Source organism: Danio aesculapii, chromosome 19, assembly GCF_903798145.1.
Source record: "Danio aesculapii chromosome 19, fDanAes4.1, whole genome shotgun sequence".
Taxonomy (NCBI): Eukaryota; Metazoa; Chordata; class Actinopteri; order Cypriniformes; family Danionidae; genus Danio; species Danio aesculapii.
The window spans coordinates 16688730-16714305 of NC_079453.1; the positions used below are offsets into that span (position 1 = coordinate 16688730).

General features: G+C 39.7%; 1 long non-coding RNA gene across 1 annotated transcript; it reads right to left on the bottom strand.

Moving 5' to 3' along the window:
• LOC130246940 (uncharacterized) lies at positions 1 to 25573 on the bottom strand. The gene is made up of 3 exons (XR_008839473.1): positions 25475 to 25573; positions 963 to 1119; positions 1 to 882 (listed from the first exon to the last, which is right to left on the bottom strand). It is a non-coding gene; the product is annotated as an uncharacterized LOC130246940 (long non-coding RNA).
• Between the last annotated feature and the right edge of the window lie 3 nt (positions 25574 to 25576).

Below are 25576 nucleotides of genomic sequence, written 5' to 3' on the forward strand. Positions count from 1 at the left end.
TGGTGTATTGGTTTCTTACCTTGAGCTTATGTTGTTTCAGTTATTCTGCAAGGAAATATTTATATATTGTATATCATCATAGTTCACAATTATTTGTAATTAATTAGTAACAACACTGGCTGTTTCTAAGCCACTTTATTGTGTTTCTTGTAACTTAGGCTCCTGATAGATGTATAAACAGGAGAGCAAGCATTGTGAGCAAAATCAAGCCAAAATAATTTAGCTTTTAAACTACAATAAAACTGGTCCATAATTAGTAGATGTGGACATTTTTCTCAGCTTAATATGCACTGTTCGGTTTGAAAACTGTCTTAATATTGTCAAAATTGAAAGTAATGCCAACACAGATTTTTTATCTTTGATGCTGTAAAGTTGATTGCTTTAAATCAACCTAAACATGATCAAAATCATGTCATGATCAAAACATGATTTCAATGCAGCCTACAAAGTTTGATCAAATATATAAACACATTGGTATGTTGTTGTGTGTGTGCATATTTACATATTCTGTTCAATTATGCTCTCAGCAGCATGTGCATGACCAGAATCTCGCGAAGTGTTTCAAACCACTTCTTTCATCATTAGGCCAGGTGACTGAGGAAATCTGAAACATCTCACCTATAGTCTCATCAACAACATACACAAAGGCAATGAGTCTGAGTCATCTATTAATGTCAGTAGGCACAGGGTTATAGTCTGTGCTGAAAATGAAATGTTAGTCTGCAGCACAGACATCTTATCAGTTGAGTATTTCCTTCCATTTGTACGGGTGTTCACTGGAGGATGAGAAAATGAGTTTTTAGGATCACTGTTTCTTCTCTAAAGTCTCTGGAGAGATTGGTGTTTCCTGTGATGCTGGAGACTGAGCTCCTCCAGGACCATCTTCAGAAAAAGAACAACATGCCAGGTTAATGTACAGAAGACCAAATTTGTCTGTAAGCGTGAAAGTAAAAGAGTTTGACCTGTGAGGGAGATTTCAGCTAGTGTGAGGGGCAGGTCGGATGGGTTAACACCAGCAGGAGAGCCCAAAATGTCAGGAAGGGCATTACGTCGACCTGACCGGCCTGATGATGCAAAGTCCAATGCCGGCTCCACCTCCGTCATCTCACCACAGCCATTCTTTTTAGCCAAAAACAGAAACAAGAGCTGTTTTCAACAGTGAAATTAATATTCAATTATTCATTCACTTTTCGACTTAGTCCCTTTATTAATTTGGGGTCGCTACAGTGGAATGAACCACCAACTTATCCAGCATATGTTTTACACAGCAGATGCCCTTCCAGCCACAACCCAACACTGGGAAACACCCATACACACTCTTTCACACACGTACACTACTGCCAATTTCGCTTATTCAATTCAACTATATTGCATGTCTTTGGACTGTGGGGAAAACCGGAGTACCCAGAGGAAATCCACACAAACACAGGAAGAACATGCAAACTTCACACAGAAATGCCAACTGACCCAGCTGGGGCTCAAACCAGCAATCTTTTTGCTGTGAGGCAATCGTGCTACCCACTGCGCCACCTTGACACCCCCTGAATCAATTATCATTAAGCTAAATAACACTTTTATAATAACGACACACTATGAATAATTTATTAAGCATTAGCAAATAGTAAATTCAATATCTTTTAAGCATTAACTAATTGGCGTTATTAAGCAGTTTATAACTGCAGCTACAAATGCTGAATTCTTGACTTATAAGTAGGGTCAGACAGAATCTGAGGATTTTTTTGCTGAGAATTTTATAAAAAATCTGCGGTCTGAGTATCATAACTAGAAACTTAATATATGAAATAAAAAAGAATACCTTTTTAACTTTTATTTAAAATTTTATTTAATTTAATGCAAATCCAGATTCACTTATTTGGTAAACAAAGCAAGTCTCTTATTTAATATATCTACTAAAAGACAGAAAATATTACTTTACAAACTATTATAAATAACTCATGGATACTTTAATATTAGTCAATAATGTTACTAAAATTTATTTAAAAAACTGAATAAATGTACAGTGTATAATGGCTTTATGACTGTTGTAATTTGTACTATATATACTTTATACTATTTTCATACTTTGTTAATGATTATTTTTTTATTACTAAATTAAGTATTGCAATAATTACAAACCTTTTATTTAAGAATAGTTGGTGCTTTTCAACCCTCTACTGCAGGGGTTTTCAAACTGTGGGGCGCACCCCACCAGGGAGGTGCCAGCACCTATTAAAGGTGGTGAAAAATTTGACTGTTTACTTGGTAGACTCTAATCACAGTATTGTCCTAATCGTATTAAAATCGTATTAAAGTATTGTTGCCCATGTAAACATAGTCAATGTTCGACTTAACCACACCGTCAGTGCTCTGTGGTCTTGGCTTTGCGAAGCAGCATTTTCTGTATGTATGTATGTACATCAAAAGCAAATATGCTATGGTTCACGCATATTGGCAGTGGACGATGATTTACGGTTAGTCGTGTCAGAAATCCAACCACAGATTAACATGTTGTCCTCACAGCAACAGGCTCAGCCATCACACTGAATCAGGTAAGTTGTATATTTATGTTTCAATGTCATTAATGCTACACACTTTAAACGCAGCAAGTAATATGTGAATGATGTTTGCACATGCATTATAATTTTGGCTCGAGTGAAATTGGACAAACTTGGGGGGGGGGGGGGGGGGGGGGTGTCCTAAAAGTTTGAAAACCCCTGCTCTACTGAATGGTGTAACCATATGGCAACATGATACTTATGTTAATTTCCCTGCCACTGTTTCTTTAAGACCAACATTGTTTTTTTTTGTTGTTGTTAGAAAGAGAAGAGTAGTGTAGCCAATGATGTGCTTTGGTTAAGCCACATGACATGCAGTGTTTTTCTGTGGCGTTATTTCTGACAGACTGGCGTTTATTGTGAGTAGTTGCTAAATGCAAATGTAAACGTCAATAAAAACAAAGGATCAAATTATGTCAGATCCACAAAAAAATCTGAAACATCACCTTTAGTAAGTTATGATGACATATTCACAACTCAATTTTTTTAATCAAATTAATTTTTTTGTAAATCGCTCAATTGTATCTGTTGCCAAATGGCAACACTGTGCAATAGTGGAACATGCAATATTGCAATGGGTTAGCTAGCAAAGTCAGCTGTGAACTTTTAAGTTGTAACAATAACAACATGAATGCTAGTAATATAATGTTGATTAGTTGTGTGTTAATGGCATTTGCATTATGGACAAAATCTAGTTTTAATGGCAATACTACCTTTGAATAGATATGAATACAGGGAACAGTGTTTTAGTGAGCACCACCATGTTCTATGGTAAGTGAAAGAAGAAAAGGACAGAACTGGCTCTTTCTGCACATGAAAGTGAGGATGAGAATGATGCATACTGGACATTTGATAGAGACAGTTCAGGTAAGTTAGCTCTGAGGCAGATAGACAGGCGTAGTTTAGTATATAGTATAATATATAAATATTGTTAGCTATTAGCTATATTATTCTGATGCATCTGGATATATTAGACTTGTTATTTATTTGTTATAATATTTACTGGAGAAAATATTTATATTTACTGTATGTTGTATACATGATAATACAATATTATGTTTGTTTATATTCAGCAAAAAATAATGGAATTAATGAAAACTGTTGGAAAGTATGTATAAGTTCTGTGTTAAAGTGTATAATACTGCAACACCAATTGAATCATTTCAAACAACAAAATTATTACTTATAAGGAAAATTCTAAATTTGAAATTTCTAAGTTAGATCCACTGTTGGACGATGGTGCCATATGACAAAATATCATAAAGTACCTTAAAATAAAAATGAAAAAAAAATGTTTTTAAAGCACTTCACGTCATTTTAAGAAAAGAAAAACAGATTTATCTGTAAACAGATTTATCATAATGCATGTGGTAGAGAGTTAAGTCTCTAATATATTGTTTTCCAGGAAATTACTTCAATTGTAAAAACAGGAGGTAAAGACTGGAGGCAGAAAATGAAGAGGCACTTCAAAGGTTCGTAGCAGGTAGGAGAGCTGAGTAAGGGATGCTTATAGGGTGAGGGTAGGAGGGATGCTTAGAGGGTGTTTGGTTCAACCCGGGCTCATTCTGAAAACATACCTCTATATATATTTCTGTAGAGTTCCAAATATGTCTCAGGAGCTCCTTTTTTTGAAGTTTTTGTTTTCACAAATCCACCAGAGGCCGCTGTTAGCTGAATAATTGACTTACTGAATGACTGACTGAGCAATCGACTGACCCACCCTCCGCCTTCTTTAAACCCAACCAATAGTGTTTTCAAAAGCACAGATTGACCCACCCGCCCACTACCATAAACCCAACTGACAGTTTTAAAAAGCAAACCAGAAAAAGAAAAGCCCTCACCTGATTTTTACCACATTTTCAGATTTTACATTTTCACCCTGTTATTTACTTGTTATTTTAAATTATTTTAGTTTTTGGCTTCTGTTTTTGTCTTGCCTGCTTTCTGGAACCATTCTTCGCCGGACTCTAACCTCTAACCTCATCATCAACTCCTCTCTGCATCTCAAGGTCGCCGACATACATGGCGAGCTAACTGGACAAACTGGTAACATCGGGAAAGCCGTCCATACGCAGGTAAGTGGTCAGCTGGTAAGCACAAAAAGGAACGGCATAATACCGCCCCGTAGCACTTGTTTTAAAAACGAAATGCAGCCATACATACTTCTGGCAACATAATTTCTCCAGAATCTCCAGAAATGTATATAGGGCAAAATTTTCAGAATGAGCCTATGTTGGGTTGGTTGGTTGAATGGTTGGTCATTGAAGTTTGGTGTCTCTCTAGACAGCTAGAAATATATACAATGGTGTGAAAAAGTGTCCCTCACTGATTTATTTATTTTTTATTTTTTTTGCATGTTTGTTACACTTTAATGTTTTAGATCATCAAACAAATATCAATATTACTCAAGTAAACATTTCTCGCAGTTTTGATTATTAGGGGAAAACAAAATACAACACACATACATTGGTACAGTGCTGTTGTTTCTATGGTAATAGGAAAAAAATAACCTTTGCTAGTCAAGCATGCAACTGTCCTATTCTTTTCCACTCTTCCAGTTAAGCACCTCTCTGCTCACTGCTATTCACTGTTACAACTCATGCATTATTGCTAAAATATTGTTTTTTTTTTGTTGTTGTTGTTTTTTTTTTTTTTTAATTTTTGCATTAAAGGTAAAGTCATTATAAAACAAAAAAATCTAATTTATTTTTAAGTATTAAAAAAATGGAATTTAGTGCAAAGATCATATGGTTTATTTTATAATATACATTTATTGCAATAAATTAAAAATTTGTTTTGTAAAAATTTGTGTTTTTTACCCTGCTTGCTTGTTCTGTTTGAAGCATGAGGCTTCAGTTGCACAGATGCTCTCAAGACCCTATTGAGTTCACCTAATGAAAGCAAAACGATTTTGTAACAAGATGAAGATGAGTATGTTGACAACATGCTTGTGGTAGCAAGCCAAGAGTTTGTGTGTTCCCTGTTAGCTTATATTGCATCTAAACGATGCTACCATTGTTTGTAAAGGAGTTTGTTGGAAAAATGTTTAATCCACAAGCCTCAAAAATCAACAAACTTCATATAAAATATCTGTTAGGGTTGAGGAGTATTGGTTACTTTTCTTGATTACAGGTAATGAGTGGGCCGTGATGCGAGCGCACCGCAAGGTTGTCTTAAATTGCTGGCCCGTGGGCCATTTACGGTCCCCCCTTCTCCTCCCTCCGGCCTGCAACTGGCGTCATAAACATAACGAGATTCATCACACCAGAATACATATTTTTGAATTACTATCATTGTTGACCCTCCATCGTCTGCACATTTAAGATACTGCACTTTATACTGTTAGGTTGCAGTGTATGTTAACCCTGGAAACATATGTCCGTAAGTGCTCTATTTCTTACTAAAGCTTTATTTTTGTAAATATTCAAGGATCATTAATAGTTTTACAAAACAGAAAGACATTGAAAAGAACAATCGAGAGTCAGTAAAGTTACCAAAATATTCTGCTGTTCTTATCTGTAGTATGCAATCTGCTAAACATCAGCTTAAGCAACAATTGGTTAGGACAGAATAATATATATGATTATGCCTATTATTTGTAATAATAGTAACTAATATTGACAAGTTGTTTATATTTTGTTTATTTTGTTATAATAAATATTTTTGTTTAAAATTATTCCACTGTGTGGTCTCCCTTTATTGTTACATCCTTGAGCTGGGTGTAACAAATTATAATACAACAAATGACTAACAATTCTGAAAAAAAAAACATCTAGTTTAATACAATAGGTATATAACTAACAGTGTAGCATCTTGGTCTAATCCAAATACAAAAGCACAACCCACTAAAATCTGTATGGTAGCATAAAATATACCAGTCACAGGCACACTAATAATGCAGGCAGTAAAAAAGAAAATAAAAGAAAAACAAATAATAATTCATTCGTTTTCTTTTCAGCTTGGTCCCTTTATTAATCCGGGGTCACCACAGCGGAATGAACCGCTAACTTATCCAGCACATGTTTCAAGCAGCAGATGCCCTTCCATCCGCAACGCATCACTGGAAACACCCATACACATTCATTCACACACAAACATACAGACAATTTAGCCTTCCCAATTGACCTATACTACATGTCTTTGGAGTTGTGTGGGAAACCGGAGCACCCAGAGGAAACCGACGCGAACATGGGGAGAACATGCAAACTCCACACAAAAACACCAACTGACCCAGCCAAGGCTCGAACCAGCAACCTTCTTGCTGTGAGGCGAACGTGCTACACACTCCGCCACTGCGTCGCCCCGACACAAATAATATTCAAAGTAATTTTTTGACAAGCTAAATTGTATACTAATATAAAGAGTCATTACAAACACAAGACAACAGCATGGAAATTAAATAGTGTAATAAATGTTCATTAAACAATATATAGTCTCTGATATAAATTAAACTGTATATAACTGATAATTTAAAAAAATCTAAAACTATTTTGAGATGTTATTATTTTAACAAAATACAATCAAAGAGTGAGATCCCATTGTGACAAAGAGACATTAAAGCTGAGCTACCTTCATGGTGCCCTATACCTTATAAGCCTAGGACTGGTCAAAATTACACTGAAAAACAACAACAACAAATTAACAAATTGTCACCTTGGAATTACAAAGTCTGTGTTCTGAATGATTTTGAGATATTGAGCTTCAAAGTTTTTGCATTCCATAGCAAACAGTATGTGTGTAACATTTGTTTTTTCAAATAAAAAGTCTTTAAAAAACTTAATGTAAATAAGTTGTCATTTAATAAGAATATGTCAATAACTCAATTTTGACAAAAATGTCAGATAGAATCTTATAATTCTAAGGTGACGAAATGTTTAACAAATTAAACCGGTAAATCCATTTATTAACAGGCCATTAATAAAAAAAACTGTGAGTGTATGCTTGCATATTTGTTTGAGAAAGCATCATGTCATCAGTAAGCATCATGTCATCATGGTGCCCTATACCTTATAAACCTAGGACTGGTCAAAATTACACTGAAAAACAACAACAACAAATTAACAAATCGTCACCTTGGAATTACAAGGTTCTATCTGTGTTCTGAATGATTTTGAGATATTGAGCTTCAAAGTTTTTGCATTCCATAGCAAACAGTATGTGTGTAACATTTGTTTTTTCAAATAAAAAGTCTTTAAAAAACTTAATAAAAAAAACTGTGAGTGTATGCTTGCATATTTGTTTGAGAAAGCATCATGTCATCAGTGATAAGAAGCACATTTGGACAGATATAACACAAAGTTGTCCACAATGAGCATATAAAATGAAAAAAACAACGAAACTCATAGTACAAGATTTAACACAGCCTAAAGTATTAATGCTTCAACCCCATGACATTACAGAGGTTCTTTTAAAGTACTTTAATAACCGGCCCTCTAATTAGAGGATATTAGAGCATGTGTATGTGTCTCTTCCCCTTGTTCTGCTTCCATAACAACTGGTTCATTACGTAGGCAAACTGTAAAACACCAAACATCCTAATCATCCATTTACACAAAAACTTAAAATGCATACAAGAAAAATACATTGCATTAAATACACTGGTGGTTAAGGTTGTTGAATCATTTGTGTTTCTGTTCTTAATTATCTGCAGTTCATTGTCAGTTAGAAAAAGCAGATGTGAAAATGTAAAAAGGTCCTGTGGGGATGGATTACACATCTCTTTGTTATAATTTGTTTTTAAATTTAATTACACCGTCTTCTCAAATTTTATCTTTCTAAGTCTTCTGAAAGATCCAACAGAGTCTGGCTACAGACTTGTCCATGCACTCTCAGACATTCACACTCAGACACACACACACTCAATAGAGCAAGTGGAATCGCTGTGAGGGGTAGGTGTCAACGGGGCATCAGCGTCAACGTTTCTCATTAGGTGCGTTCGACTTGAACCATGGCTGCAGCCGGTGATCAATGAGATTAGCCGAGCGCAGGTGGGGGCGGAATTAAAAATGGAGCTGTCAAGCCGGACACTTCGGGCTCAAAGTTGCGTCAGTCGTGATGACCGATCACATGGCGTTCATCATCATTTTAATTTTTTTTTATTTATAACAACAAAAGATTTACAGTACACAATAAAACAGAATACAGTCTCTACAAACTATAGTTCATTTTTTAACAATAAGGGAATTATGAGTTAAATGCACCTATGGTAAAAAATCTACTTTTCAAGCTGTTTGGACAGACATATGTGCAGGTATGGTGTATAGACCCACATATTGGGGTGATATAAACACACCCAGTCCTTTTTTTCAATTCAGCAACATAAAACGGTGGACCAATTGGAGCGGTTTTCAGACCGACGGCAACTTGACGTAGGAGTGCGGTCCCCCCGCCCACCGAATTTATTGACAGCTGCGCGTATTAACATGTCCCGGTAGTCATGTGTATAATCATATTAACAAGACCAGTCGTGCGCAAAGCAACCGGGAATAAAAGGTGTGTTCAGTTTGCTAGGAACATCAATCCTCATCAAATGTGATCAAGAGTAAGTTTCACATGTTTAAAATGTTTTAAAACAGTGCACGTGTGTAATGAATTACAGCGATTTACTTCAGATTCACTTCATCAGCACAGCCACGTGTCAGAACAATTATAAAGGAAGGTGCTTCAGTCCAGGTTTGTGGACGTTAAATCAGGTTTATTTTGTACATTAACATAATAGATATCCAGACAGCAGTGGAGATTAAACTGTATCCTGTCACATTTGCGTGCAAAAATAGTGCAAAGCTAAACGGGCGCTCTGTCTGTGTCTGTGTGTGTGTGTGTTTGTGTGTGTGTGTGTGTGTGTGTGTTTGTGTGTGTGTGTCGATGCAACTGCACAACAAATACTCATTGGTAAAGTTCTTACTGTAGTATTTCTCACAAACGCTAAGTGAGATCTGCTTCCTTTAAGTCTGTCTGTTGTCTGACGTAGCTGAGGGAGGAGATTAAGGCACGCAGAAAGGCACGTAGAAACGGTGGGCGGGGAGGACTAGCCTTAAAGGCGCAGTACGACAAAACAGCCCCCTAGTACAAAAATGTATAAAATAGAATCTTGCAAAAGGTACAATGAAAAATCTGATGGGTTTTTTGAGCTGAAACTTTATAGACACATTCTGGAGACGCAAAACACTTATATTAAATCTGAAAAAAGGGTTAACCTAGGTGCCCTTTAAATATATAACAAACGCATGAGAGAAATAACGAGAAACGAGAGGGTAATATAAACATAAAAATAAATAGGCCTATTAAATACAAAGCAATAAGCACAACTTCTAGTATTTTAAAAATCATTCTTTATGCTAATACTTCTTGCTTGAATATGCTAAAAAGGGGTTTACATTTATTTACATTTATAGATATAAAACTTTCCAATATATATTATTGTAAAACCCAAAACAAGGTGTTTTGATTAAGTCTTAAACAATGATTAAGTTTATTTTGGATAATGACAGCATTATCCAAAAGCTAAAGCTAGAGGAGCACTTTTCCAACTCTGATCCTCGGGGCATGTGGCAGGGCATCCAGGCCATCGGCAACTACAAGCCCAGCCAGTCCACCCCCACAGCCACAAATGTCTCCTTCCTGAACGAGCTAAATGACTTTTATGCCTGCTTTGAAAGAGACAATACAGAACCCTACAACAGGATCACTTCCTCAACCGACCACTCACCTATCACACTCACCTCCTCAGAAGTCTACACTGCACTGAGTCGGATCAATGTGCGTAAGGCTGCTGGACCAGACGGTATTACTGGGCACGTCCTCAAAGCATGTGCAGAACAGCTCGCTGGGGTATTCACAGACATTTTCAACCTGTCGCTTAACCTGGCAGCTGTGCCAACATGCTGTAAAACCACCTCTATTGTGCCAGTGCTCAAACACTCCAGCCCAACATGCCTGAATGACTACCGCCCTGTAGCACTCACACCCATCATCATGAAGTGCTTCGAGTGGGTTGGTCCTGGCACACATGAAAGACTCTCTGGCATCCACACTGGACCCACATCAGTTTGCCTACCGTGGCAACAGGAGCACAGAAGATGCCGTCTCCATAGCACTGCACTCTGTCCTCACACACCTGGACAATAAAAACACTTATGCACGAATGCTGTTTGTTGACTTCAGCTCAGCATTCAACACTGTCATACCCTCTAAGCTAATGATCAAACTTAGAGAATGTTAGATCAGGCCACATCTGCTCCACCACCGTAACACTTAACACTGGTGTACCACAGGGCTGTGTGCTGAGCCCCTTCCTCTACTCCCTTTTTACCATCGACTGTAGGCCTGTGAACAGATCCAACACCATCATCAAATTTGCAGATGACACCACAGTGATTGGTCTAATCAGCAATAATGATGAGACTGCCTACAGGGAGGAGATACAGCATCTGGCCACTTGGTGCACCGACAATAATCTGCTCCTTAACAGCAACAAGACCAAGGAGCTCATTGTGGACTTCAGGAAGGGACGAACAGGCTCACATGATTCCATCCACATGAATGGGATGGCCGTTAAGCCTGTCTCATCTTTCAAGTTCCTGGGGACCCAAATCTCAAAGGACCTTTCCTCGACCACCAACACCTCCAGCCTGGTCAAGAAGGCTCACCAGCGCCTATTTTTCTTGAGGCAACTTAAGAAGAACCAGCTTTCATCAGCTGTCTTGGTGAACTTCTACCGCTGCACAATAGAAAGCATCCTGACCAACTGCGTCACAGTCTGGTATGGAAGCTGCTCTGTTGCTGAGCGTAAGGCACTGCAGCGGGTGGTGAAAACTGCCCAATGCATCACAGGGACCACACTGCCAGCCATTGAGGACATCCAGAAGAAACGCTGTCTGCGCTGAGCACGCAGTATTCTTAAGGACACCTCTTACCCTGCTCACAGACTGTTTTCTCTCCTGCCTTCCGGCAGGCGCTTCAGGCTCCCCCGGACAAAAACCAGCAGACTGAGGAACAGCTTTTTCCCGAGAGCTGTCTCCCTTTTGAACTCTGCCCCTCACTGACTCTTTTGCATCCCCCCCCCCAATACACCCCCACACTCCGCTAACTTATACTCCTCACAATCACTGCACTTTTTAACATTTGCACATTTAAATTTGCACATATTCATTGCACTACATTGCACTGATTCACTTATTTGAACTGTACATACGCACTGCACATGGACATTTCTAATTATGTACACACCCACTGTACATATACATTTGTAATTGTTTATCTATCTGCACACTTCTGATTACTAATAGCAACCTGTGCATATATTCATTTATTGTAAATCGCTGTTCATAGCTAATACAACCTGTATATAATGTTCATAGTACATCCATCTGTAAAAATTACCATAGTTTTTCTATAACTGCACTTTATAACTTATACCTGTATCCTGCACTTGCTGCTATTGCACTGCTGGTTAGACCTAAACTGCATTTCGTTGTCTTGTACGTGTACATGTGTAATGACAATAAAGTTGAATCTAATCTAATCTAATTTTCAAAAAAGCACTTTAATCCAAAAAGATTTAACAAAAGGTAATTCCTAAAATTAGTGAGCTACACCTTAAGTAGAAGTTTCCCAGAAAGAGCAAGGTACATCAATGTCACTTTTAAAACTTGTGTATAAATAGCTTGACAGGAAAGAAAATATATATATTTTTACAATCATAAATCGTTTTATATTTATTTGATAAAAAAGTTCTTTAACTTAGTGTCACGGATTGGCCAGGCTCTTCCACCAGCATCACGCAACGATCACCGTCACCTGAGTATTAACCACGCACAGCTGCACCCAATCACTCCTATTCACTATATAAGCACACACCTCACTTCAGTCAGTGTCCGGTCTCGTTCCCACGAAGCGGACTCATAGCGAGTACCTCCTGGTAGTCACTATCACATTGATCTAATCTCTTGAACTTACCTGATCTCTGTTTCGTTCCAGTCTGTCCAGTGTTCCCGGTGTCCTGTCTGTATTGAGTGTCGTCAGTTTGTCTTCCCCGCAAGCCCTCTGGTGTGTGCATTCGGTCTCCCTCAGTGTCTGTCATCCATCCTGCTCCGAAGAAGGAATATCAACTCAACCAAACTACATTCACATCCCCATTGTTATCCTTGTGTGCTCCGTTGCTGTAATAAACATCTTTCATCATATACTCACCTAACTTGTCCGTCTGCTTCCCTAACAGAAGACCGGACCAAACTTCCATACAGCATGAGCATTCCCGATCCCATTCAGGAGTTGGTGGACTCACTGAAGAGAGTTTTAATGCCAGCTACTCCACTTCCAGAAGCACCACCAGCACCGAGCACTTCTTCACCGTCCACCCACTCATCCAGTCCCATGGCTCGACCAGCGCCTTACTCTGGCGGGGCGGAGGAGTGCAATGGCTTTCTATTACAATGTTCTCTGATATTTACAATGCAACCAGATTTATACTCCACAGATCGGTCCAAAATTGCATTCATCATCTCCCTTCTCTCTGGGTCGGCTCTCCGGTGGGCTGAGACCATCTGGCAGCAAGCTGGGCCGGTAACCAATTCCATTCATAACTTTACCACATATTTCAAGGAGGTCTTTGGTCGTACAGATGGAGAAGTAGCAGCCGGAGAACAATTATATCATCTTAAGCAGGGAGCCATGTCCACCCAGGACTATGCGCTCCGGTTTCGTATTCTGGCTGCTGCTAGTGGATGGAATGAACGATCTCTCCTAACAACCTACCGGCTCGGATTGGAGCCCAACCTGAGATTACAGCTGGCAGCCCTCGACGATACCATGGGGTTGGAAAAATTCATCCAACAATCACTTCGATGTTCTGATCGTCTGAAGGTCTACCAGCATGATCTCCCATCAATCTCACAAGCACTCCTTCGTCCGCCAGAGCCAGTCGTCCCTCCAGAACCAGAACCTATGATCGTCGAATCTGGTAGACTTACGATTACTGAGCGACAGAGGAGGCTGACCCGGGGTCTGTGTATGTACTGTGGTGCCGAAGGACATGTCAAGCTGGATTGTCCCATTCGTCCAGTACGTTCCTTGGTGAGTGTGTTCAGTTCTCCCATAGAAAAAATGCACCTTCTCACCACCAATGTTCAGTTAACTGCCCATTCTGTCTCTATTTCAGTCACGGCCCTCATCGACTCCGGGTCAGCTGGAAATTTCATCTTGCACGCCCTCTGTCGCCACCTCCAGCTCCACACCGAAGCCTCAACGCACGTCTACCAGATTCAACCTATAACCACCGATATCCATTCCCAGGCACGTATCCATCGTAAATGTAAACCCGTCACTCTCAGAGTAGGTTTACTTCATAAGGAAGAAATTCAATTTCTGGTTCTGGAGGGAGCATCAATGGACATCATCTTAGGGCGCCCGTGGCTGGTGAAGCATGATCCCATCCTCTCTTGGGGCACAGGAGAGATTAAAAGATGGGGTAACGAATGCGTCTCCAGCTGTTTTCCCGACCTACCCTTGCAGATTCAGAGACCCATAACTGTCTACGCCACGTCTGTCGAAAGTCCAGTTGAGAAACGATCCATCCAGATCCCGAAGATCTACTCCTCATACGAGGACGTATTTTGCCCCAAGAGAGCTTCCCAGCTACCTCCACATCGGCCATGGGACTGCGCCATCGACCTGCTTCCTGATGCTCCTATGCCCAGAGGTAGGATCTACCCGTTGTCCCTTCCAGAAACTAAGGCCATGGAGGAGTACATTCAGGAGGCTCTGAGTCAGGGGTATATTCGCCAGTCCACGTCACCCACGTCAAGGATGGAGGGCTGCGGCCATGTATTGATTATCGAGTCCTGAACCAAGGCACCATCAAATTCAGATATCCACTTCCTCTCGTCCCTGCGGCCCTGGAACAACTCCGATCCGCCAGGATATTCACCAAGTTGGACCTCCGCAGCGCCTACAATCTGGTACGAATACGCGAGGGGGACGAATGGAAGACGGCGTTTGTGACCCCTACTGGGCACTACGAATACTTGGTCATGCCCTATGGTCTGGTCAACGCCCCCTCCGTATTCCAGAACTTCATACACGAAGTCCTCCGGGAGTTCCTCCATGTCTCCGTCATTGTCTATATTGATGATATCCTGATTTACTCCCGGAGTGAGGCCGAACATCGCCACCACGTTGCGGAGGTCCTACAAACCCTACGGAACCATAAATTGTACCTCAAGGCTGAGAAGTGCTCATTTCACTTACCATCTGTTCAGTTCCTCGGATACATCATCGACCGAAAAGGGGTTCGCATGGACGAGGGGAAGGTCACTTCCGTCATCTCCTGGCCTGAACCTAAAACCATTAAAGAACTCCAACGATTCCTAGGGTTTGCCAATTTCTATCGACGTTTCATCCTCAACTACAGTCTTATCACCGCTCCGCTCACCAACCTCCTAAAGAATCAACCCAAAACGCTATCCTGGTCACCCGAAGCTGCCGCAGCCTTCCAAAAACTCAAGAAGTCCTTCACGCAGGCTCCCCTCCTGACTCACCCCAATCCCGACTTACCTTTCGTGGTCGAGGTGGATGCATCGACCACCGGAGTAGGAGCCATCTTGTCCCAGCTCCATGGTAATCCCTCACTACTCCATCCATGCGCCTACTTCTCCCGAAAGCTCAGCCCGGCGGAAAAGAACTATGACATCGGAAACCGTGAACTTCTAGCCATCAAGCTCGCCCTGGAGGAGTGGCGACACTGGTTGGAGGGAGCTAAACACCCATTCCAGGAGATCACCGATCACAAAAACTTACAGTACCTTAAAGAGGCAAAAAGACTCTGTCCTCGTCAAGCCCGGTGGTCCTTATTCTTCTCCAGATTTCAGTTCTCCATATCATATCGACCAGGATCCAAAAACATCCGGGCAGATGCACTCTCCAGAATCCATGACCAACAGGAAATGAGTGAGACCCCAGCCAACATCCTCCCAGATCAGATCACTGTCTGTCCCATCACCTGGTCTGCTCCAACAGTTGTCGCCACCCCAGAGTCCAGAACTCCGCCGGGCTGTCCCCCCAATAGACGATTCATCCCTGAAAATCAACGGGTAGATCTCATTCACTCCAGTCATACCTCTCTGGGCATCCCGGGGCCAACAACACCCTCTCGCTGCTATCCCAACGCTTCTGGTGGCCGAACATGGCGAGGGATGTGAGGAGATACATCCAAGGCTGTAGAGAATGTGCCATGTCAAAGAGTCCTCGTCATCTACCTGCAGGAAAACTCCATCCCTTGCCCATCCCAAACCGCCCCTGGTCACACCTAGGAGTTGACTTCATGACAGACCTCCCATCGTCTGAAGGTAATACTTGCATTTTAGTCATTGTAGATCGATTCTCCAAATTCTGTTGTCTGATTCCTCTGAAGGGTCTACCCACAGCCCTAGAAACTGCTGAAAACCTATTTAACCATGTCTTTCGATGTTTTGGGCTACCTGAAGACATAGTCTCGGACCGAGGACCCCAATTCATCTCCAGACTATGGAAAGCCTTTTTTAGACTCCTAGGTGTGACCGTCAGCCTCTCGTCTGGCTATCACCCACAGACCAACGGCCAGACTGTGAGGAAGATTCAAGAAGTGGGGCGGTTCCTCAGGACCTTCTGTCACGGTCATCAGAACTCCTGGAGCCAGTTTGTGGGCTGGGCGGAATACGCCCAGAATTCCCTGCGGCAACCTACCACCGGACTTACGCCATTCCAGTGTATTCTGGGCTACCAACCGCCACTCTTTCCCTGGGATGGCGAACCTTCTGATGTCCCCGCAGTGGATTACTGGTTCCGGGAGAGCGAGAGGGTCTGGGACGATGCTCATCACCATCTCCAGAGGGCAGTTCGCCGAGCCAAGGAGGTGTCAGACAAGAAGAGGATTCCTGGACCTACCTATTCTCCGGGATAAAAAGTTTGGCTCTTCACCAGGGACATCCGCTTGCGACTGCCCTCCCGAAAACTTAGTCCCAGATTTGTTGGTCCCTTCACCATCCTGGAACAGGTCAACCCAGTCACCTATAAGTTACAGCTACCACCACAATACAGAATCCACCCCACATCCCACGTGTCACTCCTCAAACCCTTTCACGACCCTCTGATTCCCTCCACAGAGCCTGGCCATGAAGAGGAACCCCCTCTTCCACTGGTGTCAGAAGAAGGGTCCATATATAAGGTCAAGGACATTCTACGGTCCCGACGTCGTGGTGGTCATCTGGAATACCTCGTAGACTGGGAGGGATATGGTCCAGAAGAGAGGTCTTGGGTCCCCAGATCCCGCACTTATGGAGGAGTTCCACTCCAATCACCCCGAGTTCCCAGCACCTCGTGGACGAGGTAGACCACCACGGCGTCGGCGGTCTAGGCCCTCAGGAGCGGGCCCTGGGGAGGGGGGTAATGTCACGGATTGGCCAGGCTCTTCCACCAGCATCACGCAACGATCACCGTCACCTGAGTATTAACCACGCACAGCTGCACCCAATCACTCCTATTCACTATATAAGCACACACCTCACTTCAGTCAGTGTCCGGTCTCGTTCCCACGAAGCGGACTCATAGCGAGTACCTCCTGGTAGTCACTATCACATTGATCTAATCTCTTGAACTTACCTGATCTCTGTTTCGTTCCAGTCTGTCCAGTGTTCCCGGTGTCCTGTCTGTATTGAGTGTCGTCAGTCTGTCTTCCCCGCAAGCCCTCTGGTGTGTGCATTCTGTCTCCCTCAGTGTCTGTCATCCATCCTGCTCCGAAGAAGGAATATCAACTCAACCAAACTGCATTCACATTCCCATTGTTGTCCTTGTGTGCTCCGTTGCTGTAATAAACATCTTTCATCATATACTCACCTAACTTGTCCGTCTGCTTCCCTAACACTTTGTTAAGAAAACTTTAGGGTGGCAGGATCAATGATGATTATTAAGATCTGTAAGACTTATTTGAGTTAATATTTAGGTTATTAACAAAATAAATCATTTAAATCGTTCATGGAGCTGAATACAGTAAATAGTCTGTATAAAAAAGGTCGAAAATAAACCTGTGCAAACAATATAGCCTTTATAACCAGATTATTTAACGAAAAATTATTACTGCAGTAAAATATTTGTAGTCTTTTAATAAGCATGATATATACAAGATAGAGATGGTATGAAAAGTTATTTGTTTGTTTTGAAATTTGTGAATGGGAATTTGTCCAATAATAAAGCCGAAACACACGGGATGTTATATGGTGAACTCCAGAAGTCTCCAGCTCCAGCTCTTCGCTCTTCAGATGCTGCACCAGCTGAATCAATCGTCTGACCTCGGAGCGCTGTCGTGATACTTTGATGCCACTTGTGACAGTCATGTGTCGTCAGCGTAGCATCAATCTGGATAAAATTTCTAACCAGCATGCACCGCTTTAAGCCAGATTTCGATCGATCTGCGCATCGCTGCATGAAGTCGAACGCACCTTTTCACTTTGAATAGGTGATATCAGGCGTTGTCGAACTGCATTGTGGATCCATCGATGCCGTGTTGCAGAAGTTGGGAAATTCTCAACCTTTCAAGCCCCAATGGAAGCGTCAGCCAACCAGATCGCTTTATGCAAATACTGTACCACAGCTCAGACAGTGGCCAATTGTGGACTAATTTCAATGGCCAACTTCAGACATGCCCTCTGTCAAGCCCCATGTGAATGGGGTGTTAGGGGTAGTGTAGGTGTATATGTAAAGCCTATAGTGTCTCAGGGTGCATGTGCAATCAGATCCTTCTCAAAGGATCAGAGTCTAATTTTCACATTCTGTCTTTTTGATTTCTGACCGATTTTTATGAAACTGCTTTCTAAAACTTGCTATGCACACTCCCACATTAACACAATCATCACAAACCCTAAAGATTTCCCTTAAAGGTCTGAATGCTGTGACTTGTTTTGACCACCACTTTGAATCACTTCCAGAGGCAGTCAAAAATACATTCAACCAAGTTGCTTGCATTGTGTAAAAGCTAATGCACACTTGTTGCACATGCACAAAAGTTTTCACGGTTATGCTTTAGTTCCATACCACCAAGAAGGATGGACCACATCCAACAGGAGTAACTGTGGACGCAAGAAGAAGCTGTCTGAAAGGGATATCTGCTAACCCAAGTTGTATCCAAAAAACATAAAATCACAGCTGCCCAACTCACTGCAGAATTAAATGTGCAACTCTCCTGATTCCACCTGTTAAAAACTGTTAATTTGGAGCTCCACAGGGTCAATATACTTTGGCGGGCTGCTATAGCTAAACCTTTGGTCACTCATGCCAATGCCAAATGTCGATTTCAGCAAAAATCTAGGCTGCATGTGGAAATGTGAAACATGTATTATTCTCTGATGAGTCCTCTTTCACTGTCTTTCCCACAGTGAAGGTGTGGAGAAGCCCCAAAGAAGTCTATCACCCAGACTGTTGCATGCCCAAAGTGAAGCATGGTGGTGGATCATTGATGGTTTGGGCTGAAATATCATGGCATTCCCTAGACCCTATACATATGCTAGATGTGTGTGTCACTGCCAAGGACTACCGAAGGACTATATGCACCCGATGGTTCAAACATTGTATCCTGACTGCAATGTGTGTATTGTGTGTAAATTACACATTATGTATATTATTCCACGTATTTCCACAAAAATACACACCCTCCAGAAAGCTCCTGAAGCGCAGCTGTGATGCCTTTATAGTGATGCTCCACAAGATGGCATTCTAGTTTTTAGAGTGTCTATTGGAGAGAAAGTGAGAAATGCAGTGTTGACATACTGTAGAATTCTGTGTAAGTGCATGTGAGTTACCATTTCATCAGTTATTAAAAGTTTCTTAGTTACATTTTTGCTGTTTCCTGCCTTCATGACAGCATAAATTTCCCTCATTGTATTACCCCCGAGAGTCTCTAAATCACTTTCCAGAATCTTTTCATATACTGTCCCTCACTGGTGGAATGATCTTCCCATCTTTTCTTTAGCATCCAGGGCTGGACTGGGGCAAAAAATCGGCCCTGGCATTTTGGGCCAGAGCGGCCCACTAAATTCAATCAAAATGCTATCTATCTATGCACGTCCAATATTTTTATCAACTCATATTCTATAAAACACAAAAGCCATATATATGAAATAAATAAATAAATACAAACTTTAATCTCAATTTAATTTCTGTATACTGTCCATAAAGATATTTGTTGAGTTCTAAAAAATACACTATTCATTCATTTATTTTTCTTCGCATAAGTCGCTTATTTATCAGGGGTTGCCACAGTGGAATGAACTGCCAACTATTCCAGCATGTTTTATGCAGCAGATGCCTTTCCAGCCACAACCCAATATTGGAAATCACCCATACACACTCATTCACACACTCATACACTACAGCCAATTTAGCTTATTCAATACACTATTCACTCAGCCTATATTCAATAATAAACATAACAAAAACTGCCTGCTAATGCATGGGTAAATCTTCAAAGGGAACAGTGTTACATTTCAACCTCTTTCACCTCATCCTGCTTGCTGTTTCACTATCTAAACAATGAAAACATAATATAAGTCAAATTTGTTTCATTTTGATATTATGATTAACAGACACCAAACAGCCTCGTGTAGCTGCATATTTTTATGAGCGTCATCTTCACACTGCATATTTATAACAAAACAGTGCTTAAATATAACTGTCTCCTTTCATTTCCATTGAAAAGAATGAACTTTACCCTGTCTCTTTTGCAGAATATCAGTTTTAATAACCAATAATGGCCATTATAACAGTATAACGTACATTAAATTTAAATGATAAAGGTAAGCAATCAGTCAATGTGCAGAATCAGTGTATGTGGTTACATAAATTAATATATTAGCTTATCTTTGCACTCAGCCAAAACAGTTAACTGAGAACAAGTGATTCAAAAGACATAAGAATTGTTAGATAGAGACAACAAGATGAATTCAATATCACGTTTAACAACTATAGTGGGATGAGATCATCCAGCAGATGAACTGTCTGACATGCACTATACTCTCACCTGGGGTTTATGCTCACCCGCTGAACTAGTGGCTGCAGCTCTGGGCAGAGAGTGTGTGGTCACGTGATTTGCGTTTTTAGCCGTGTACTAGAATAAACAGAGAACTTTTCAAAATCGCTAAATGAAACGCCGGTGTATTTCCCGCGATTTCTCTGCGCCTCCCTTGTGTTTCTTCTCTCTGACTCTCGACTATTTTGACAAATACACACAGACGACGCACGCTCACACGGATTCCAAAATAGGAGTTTATGATTGGGCCAGCCCAATGTCAATACCGAAAAGAGCCAATGGGCTGCAGAGTGTCACATGGGCCGGCCCGGTCTGTCTGTCCGGGAAAAAAAGCATCTACTTTTTAAAAAAAAAAAAAAAGCATCTACTTTCAGAGAGTCACAGATCACAGCAGCGTCAATCAATAAGGCAGAAAAAAACGATAGGCTGCTAAGCCTTTTATGGGCCGATCAAATCATAAGACGATGATCAGCCCGGCCCAAAAAGTACGTCGGCCCACCGGGAAAGTGCCCGGTCTGCCAGATGGCCAGTCCGCCCCTGTTAGCATCTAACTTAAAATAAATTGAAATAAATAAAAAATGTAAAAAATATAATTCCATTAAACTTTTCCAGCTTGTATTTTTCAGCAGTAGCACTAGTTTTACGTTATTTTGGATAAAAGCGTCTGTTAATTACGGTGGCCGAGAGAGCTTAACGTGCTGCAATTTAACAAAACACATGCAATTACAAAAACACCAGCAAATTAAGTAAAGATCTTCATCCGTTTGACAGCAAATCCTCACAACGCAAACACTTTTTTAAAAAAAATCTGCTGCATCTTCACACAATGCAAACAATTTAATAAAACGCGCTGCATTTTCTCACAACTAAAACAATTTACAAAAACAAAATGCATTTTCTCACAACACTTGCAAAAACATCGGAACACAATGCAAATGTTTCATGCGGACCCAAAAATGTGACGATGGCGCTGTGCCATGACTACTGCTATTGAAAGGTGAGATTTTTGTTTGTTTATTTTAACATCCTGATTCCCTTGCCTAAATAACCATAACCTAAATAGCCGAGTTTGTCACATTTTAGGGTCCTCTTGAAACATTTCCGTTGTGTTCCGTGCTACATGAAAGTGTTGTAAGAAAATGTTTACGTAAATTGTTTGCATTGTGAGAAAATGCAGCATGTTTTTTAAAAATTTGTTTGCATTGTGAGGATTTGCAGCACGTGTTCTGTCAATCGAATGAAGATTATTTCTCTATTTGCTGGAGTTTTTTGTAATTGCATGTATTTTCTTAAATTGCAGCACGTTACGCACGTTAATATGTATACTCTTTTTACAAATATTCTGAGGTTATTGCTTTTAACTTATAATTGTGTCTAATAATCTAATTGTCTAATTGTTATATTGTTAACAATTAAAATATTGTTTATTATTAACACATGGTCTGTAAAATGTGTTTAATTTCATTAACTAACTGACTTTATGTGCCACTGTTAAATTCTAAAATGTCATTGGCGTTAGATTCAGCCTTTGATATTGATATCAGCCAGGAAAAAATGAACCATTAGCATAAATCTTGTCTATACCATCTTATTTTGTATAATATGCTAAAAGTGACCCATAATCCCTGGGTGGTATTTTAAGGGATTAAAAAAAGTCCTTTTGTCTCTCTAGAAACATCATTCACTCTTGACAGCAAAATTAAAGGAGAGTGGAATTTCCATTTGTGTGGCACTGTGCACATTGTAAAAGCTTAACAGTGTAAAAGTGAAAATGTCTCATTTGCTTTGTTGCATGTGTCCAATAATGTATTTTGTGGGTTTAATTCACCATGGTTAGGAAATGCTAGGTTAAATATCAAACAGACACACACACACACACACACACACACAAAGATTAATATATACAGTTGAAGTCCGAATTATTAGCCCCCCTGAATTATTAGGGGCGATGCGGTGGAGCAGTAGGTAGTGCTGTCGCCACACAGCAAGAAGGTCGTTGGTTCGAGCCTTGGTTGGGTCAGTTGGCATTTCTGTGTAGAGTTTGCATGTTCTCCCCGCAATCGCGTGGATTTCCTCCGGTTGCTCCGGTTTCCCCCAAAGGCCAAAGACATGTGGTATAGGTGAATTGGGTGGGCTAAATTGTCCTTAGTGAGTGTGTATGGGTTTTTCCCAGAGATAGGTTGCAGTTGGAAGGTCATCCACTGCGTAGAACATATGCTGGATAAGTTGGTGGTTCATTCTGCTGTGGCGACCCCTGATTGATATAGGGACTAAGCCAAATAGAAAATGAATAAATGAATTATTAGCCCTCCTGTTTATTTTTCCCCAGTTTTTGTTTAACAGAGAGATTTTTTCAACACATTTCTAAATATAATAGTTTTAATAACTCATTTCTAATAACTGATTTATTTTATCTTTGTCATGATGACAGTAAATAATTTTTGACTATATATATTTTCAAGACACTTCTAATTCTAATTAATTAGATTATAGGCAGGTTAGGGTAATTAGGCAAGTTATTTTTATAATGATGGCATTACTTTGACCTTAATTTTTTTTTTTTAAATTAAAATCTTTTTCTAGCAGAAATAATACAAATAAGACTTTCTCCAGTAAAAAGAATATTATAGGAAATACTGTGGAAATTTCCTTGCTCTGTTACAGTTTTTTTTTACAAACGCACACATTTTTCAATACTTAGGTCACTTTTGCAAAACTCTTGACAGTGAGCACAACAGAAGTTTAACTGAAGCTAAACTGAGGATCAATTATCAAATTTCATGAATTCTTTTCTCACTCAGACACAACAACTGCCAAAAATCTTTGTACATACAGGACATTTTGCACGCGCTTACATACTGTTTTAAAAACTGTTAAACTTCTGTTAAAACAATAACATAATGCAAAACTGAATAAGACAGCAAAATTCAACAGCAATATTTTATTGAAACAAATTTCAAATCTAAAGATGCAGTTTAACCAGCCAGATTAGCATTATTATTGTATCTGTGTCAGTGGATGGTGTGTATACAAATACTTGTATTTTGGACTTACTTAATATAAAAATAAATAAATAAGCGAAAATATTGAGGAATTCTGCATCATGTCTGATTCATTCTAGTAACATATATTGCAGTTATAAACAATATATATTGCAATTATAAACAAAGATGTGTCCTTGTTTTGCACAAGAAAACACTGTGTAACGCTACATGTTTTTAGTGTTTTTCGGTCATTGTTTTGTGGGTGACAAAGTGTGTTTGTCGGCTGTTAACCTTTGCTAGTGTTCTGGAAGAATGAGTTTATTTGAGACCTGAATAAAGTGTTTTGGTAGTTGTAGTGCATTTTAAATGTGAAATGAACTGTTTTGCCAAGCTGAAATTCAGTTAGGAGAATTGTGTGAAGAGTTTTGCAAAAGTGACCTAAGTATTGAAAAATGTGTCCTAGTGTCTGTAAAAAAAACTGTAAACATAATTTGTGAAATATTTGAAAAAGAAAAAAAATTCAAAGGCGTCTAATAATCCTGACTTCAACTATATATATATATATATTTATCCTGGATTTATACAGACATGTACATGAAACAAGTTGTTCTCTCTAAGACAGACTGAAGGAGATGATATGAGTCTGCAAGATGACTAAATTACTTGTCAAGGTGAACACAAAAAGGCAGTAAACACAGAGTCAATCTAAGAATCTCACAAAGCAAGGAAAAGCGTGGGCTGAGTGTGCTGAATTACCCAGAATACCACACTGAAACATCTTACACAACAGCCACATGTTGCTGAGAATCAAATATTAGGATATGCATGTTTATGCATCCCATGCTCTTCTCCACTGCACAGCATAATAGCTGAATGTCCTAGAACACTAGGTGGGGGGTAAAGAGACAAGGCTGAACGCATACATGATGAGATGCTTATTCTGCTCTACAGTGACTCATTTGGTTAAAGAGATCATTCCAGAAAGAGAACAGCAGCTCAGAGAAGCAGCTTGTCTCATTGCTTTCTGGTAATGAAAAGGTGACATCTGATTCTACTGGACACTGGCAGAGGTATTTAAATGGCTGTACATTTGGAAACTTATTGACATTCTGCAGTAAAATTTACATTATATGAAGATTAATGTCAATGGGTACGTACCCTCAAATAGGGAAACAATATTTACTATTCAAAGTTCTTACAAGTATGTTAAAATTGAATATTTCTATTTGGACAGTAAAATGCACCTCTTAGAGTTAATGTACAATACTGTTCATTTAAAAGGATATTTCACTCAAAATAAATATTTACTCACTATTTGTTGACCATCAAGTTGTTCCAAAACTTTATGAGAACACAAAAGAAGGTATTGTGAAAAATGCTAGAAAAAAGAACAGGTTTGTGACAAATGAAGGCTGAGTAAACAATGACAGAAAAGGGTAATGATGACTGCTTTTCCCCTAAAATACAACTTAAAGTAAAAGTAATATGTACTTGACATAAAGACATTACGAAATATCAAGAACCAGATAAATATAATATTGTGTTAATACATTAACATTAACAGACATGCATACAAATTATAAAGTAACTTCAGTTTATTTATTTATTTATTTTTTTGTATATAAATATATATTATAGCATTTTTCTCGTAACTGTTACAACTTAACAATATCCCAATAATGTTTAAAATATATATTTATCGAGATTAATTCCACATGAACTTTAACAAAACAGTACCGTCAAAGTAAAAATATTTCAATAACTGTGTTATAAGAAAGTAGTTTAATATTCTGAATCACAACATCGTGGTTGTTTATGTTCAATCCAATCAAAAACGTGTCTAATATTAACACTATAGTATTATAGATAAAAGCATCACTTACCAATAAAAAGTACCCCTACAGCAAGATGATTTTCATTTCTGTATGTATCATGTTTCTTTTGAACAAAACAGGTGAGAATGAGGGCATTTTCACTGTGTGTGT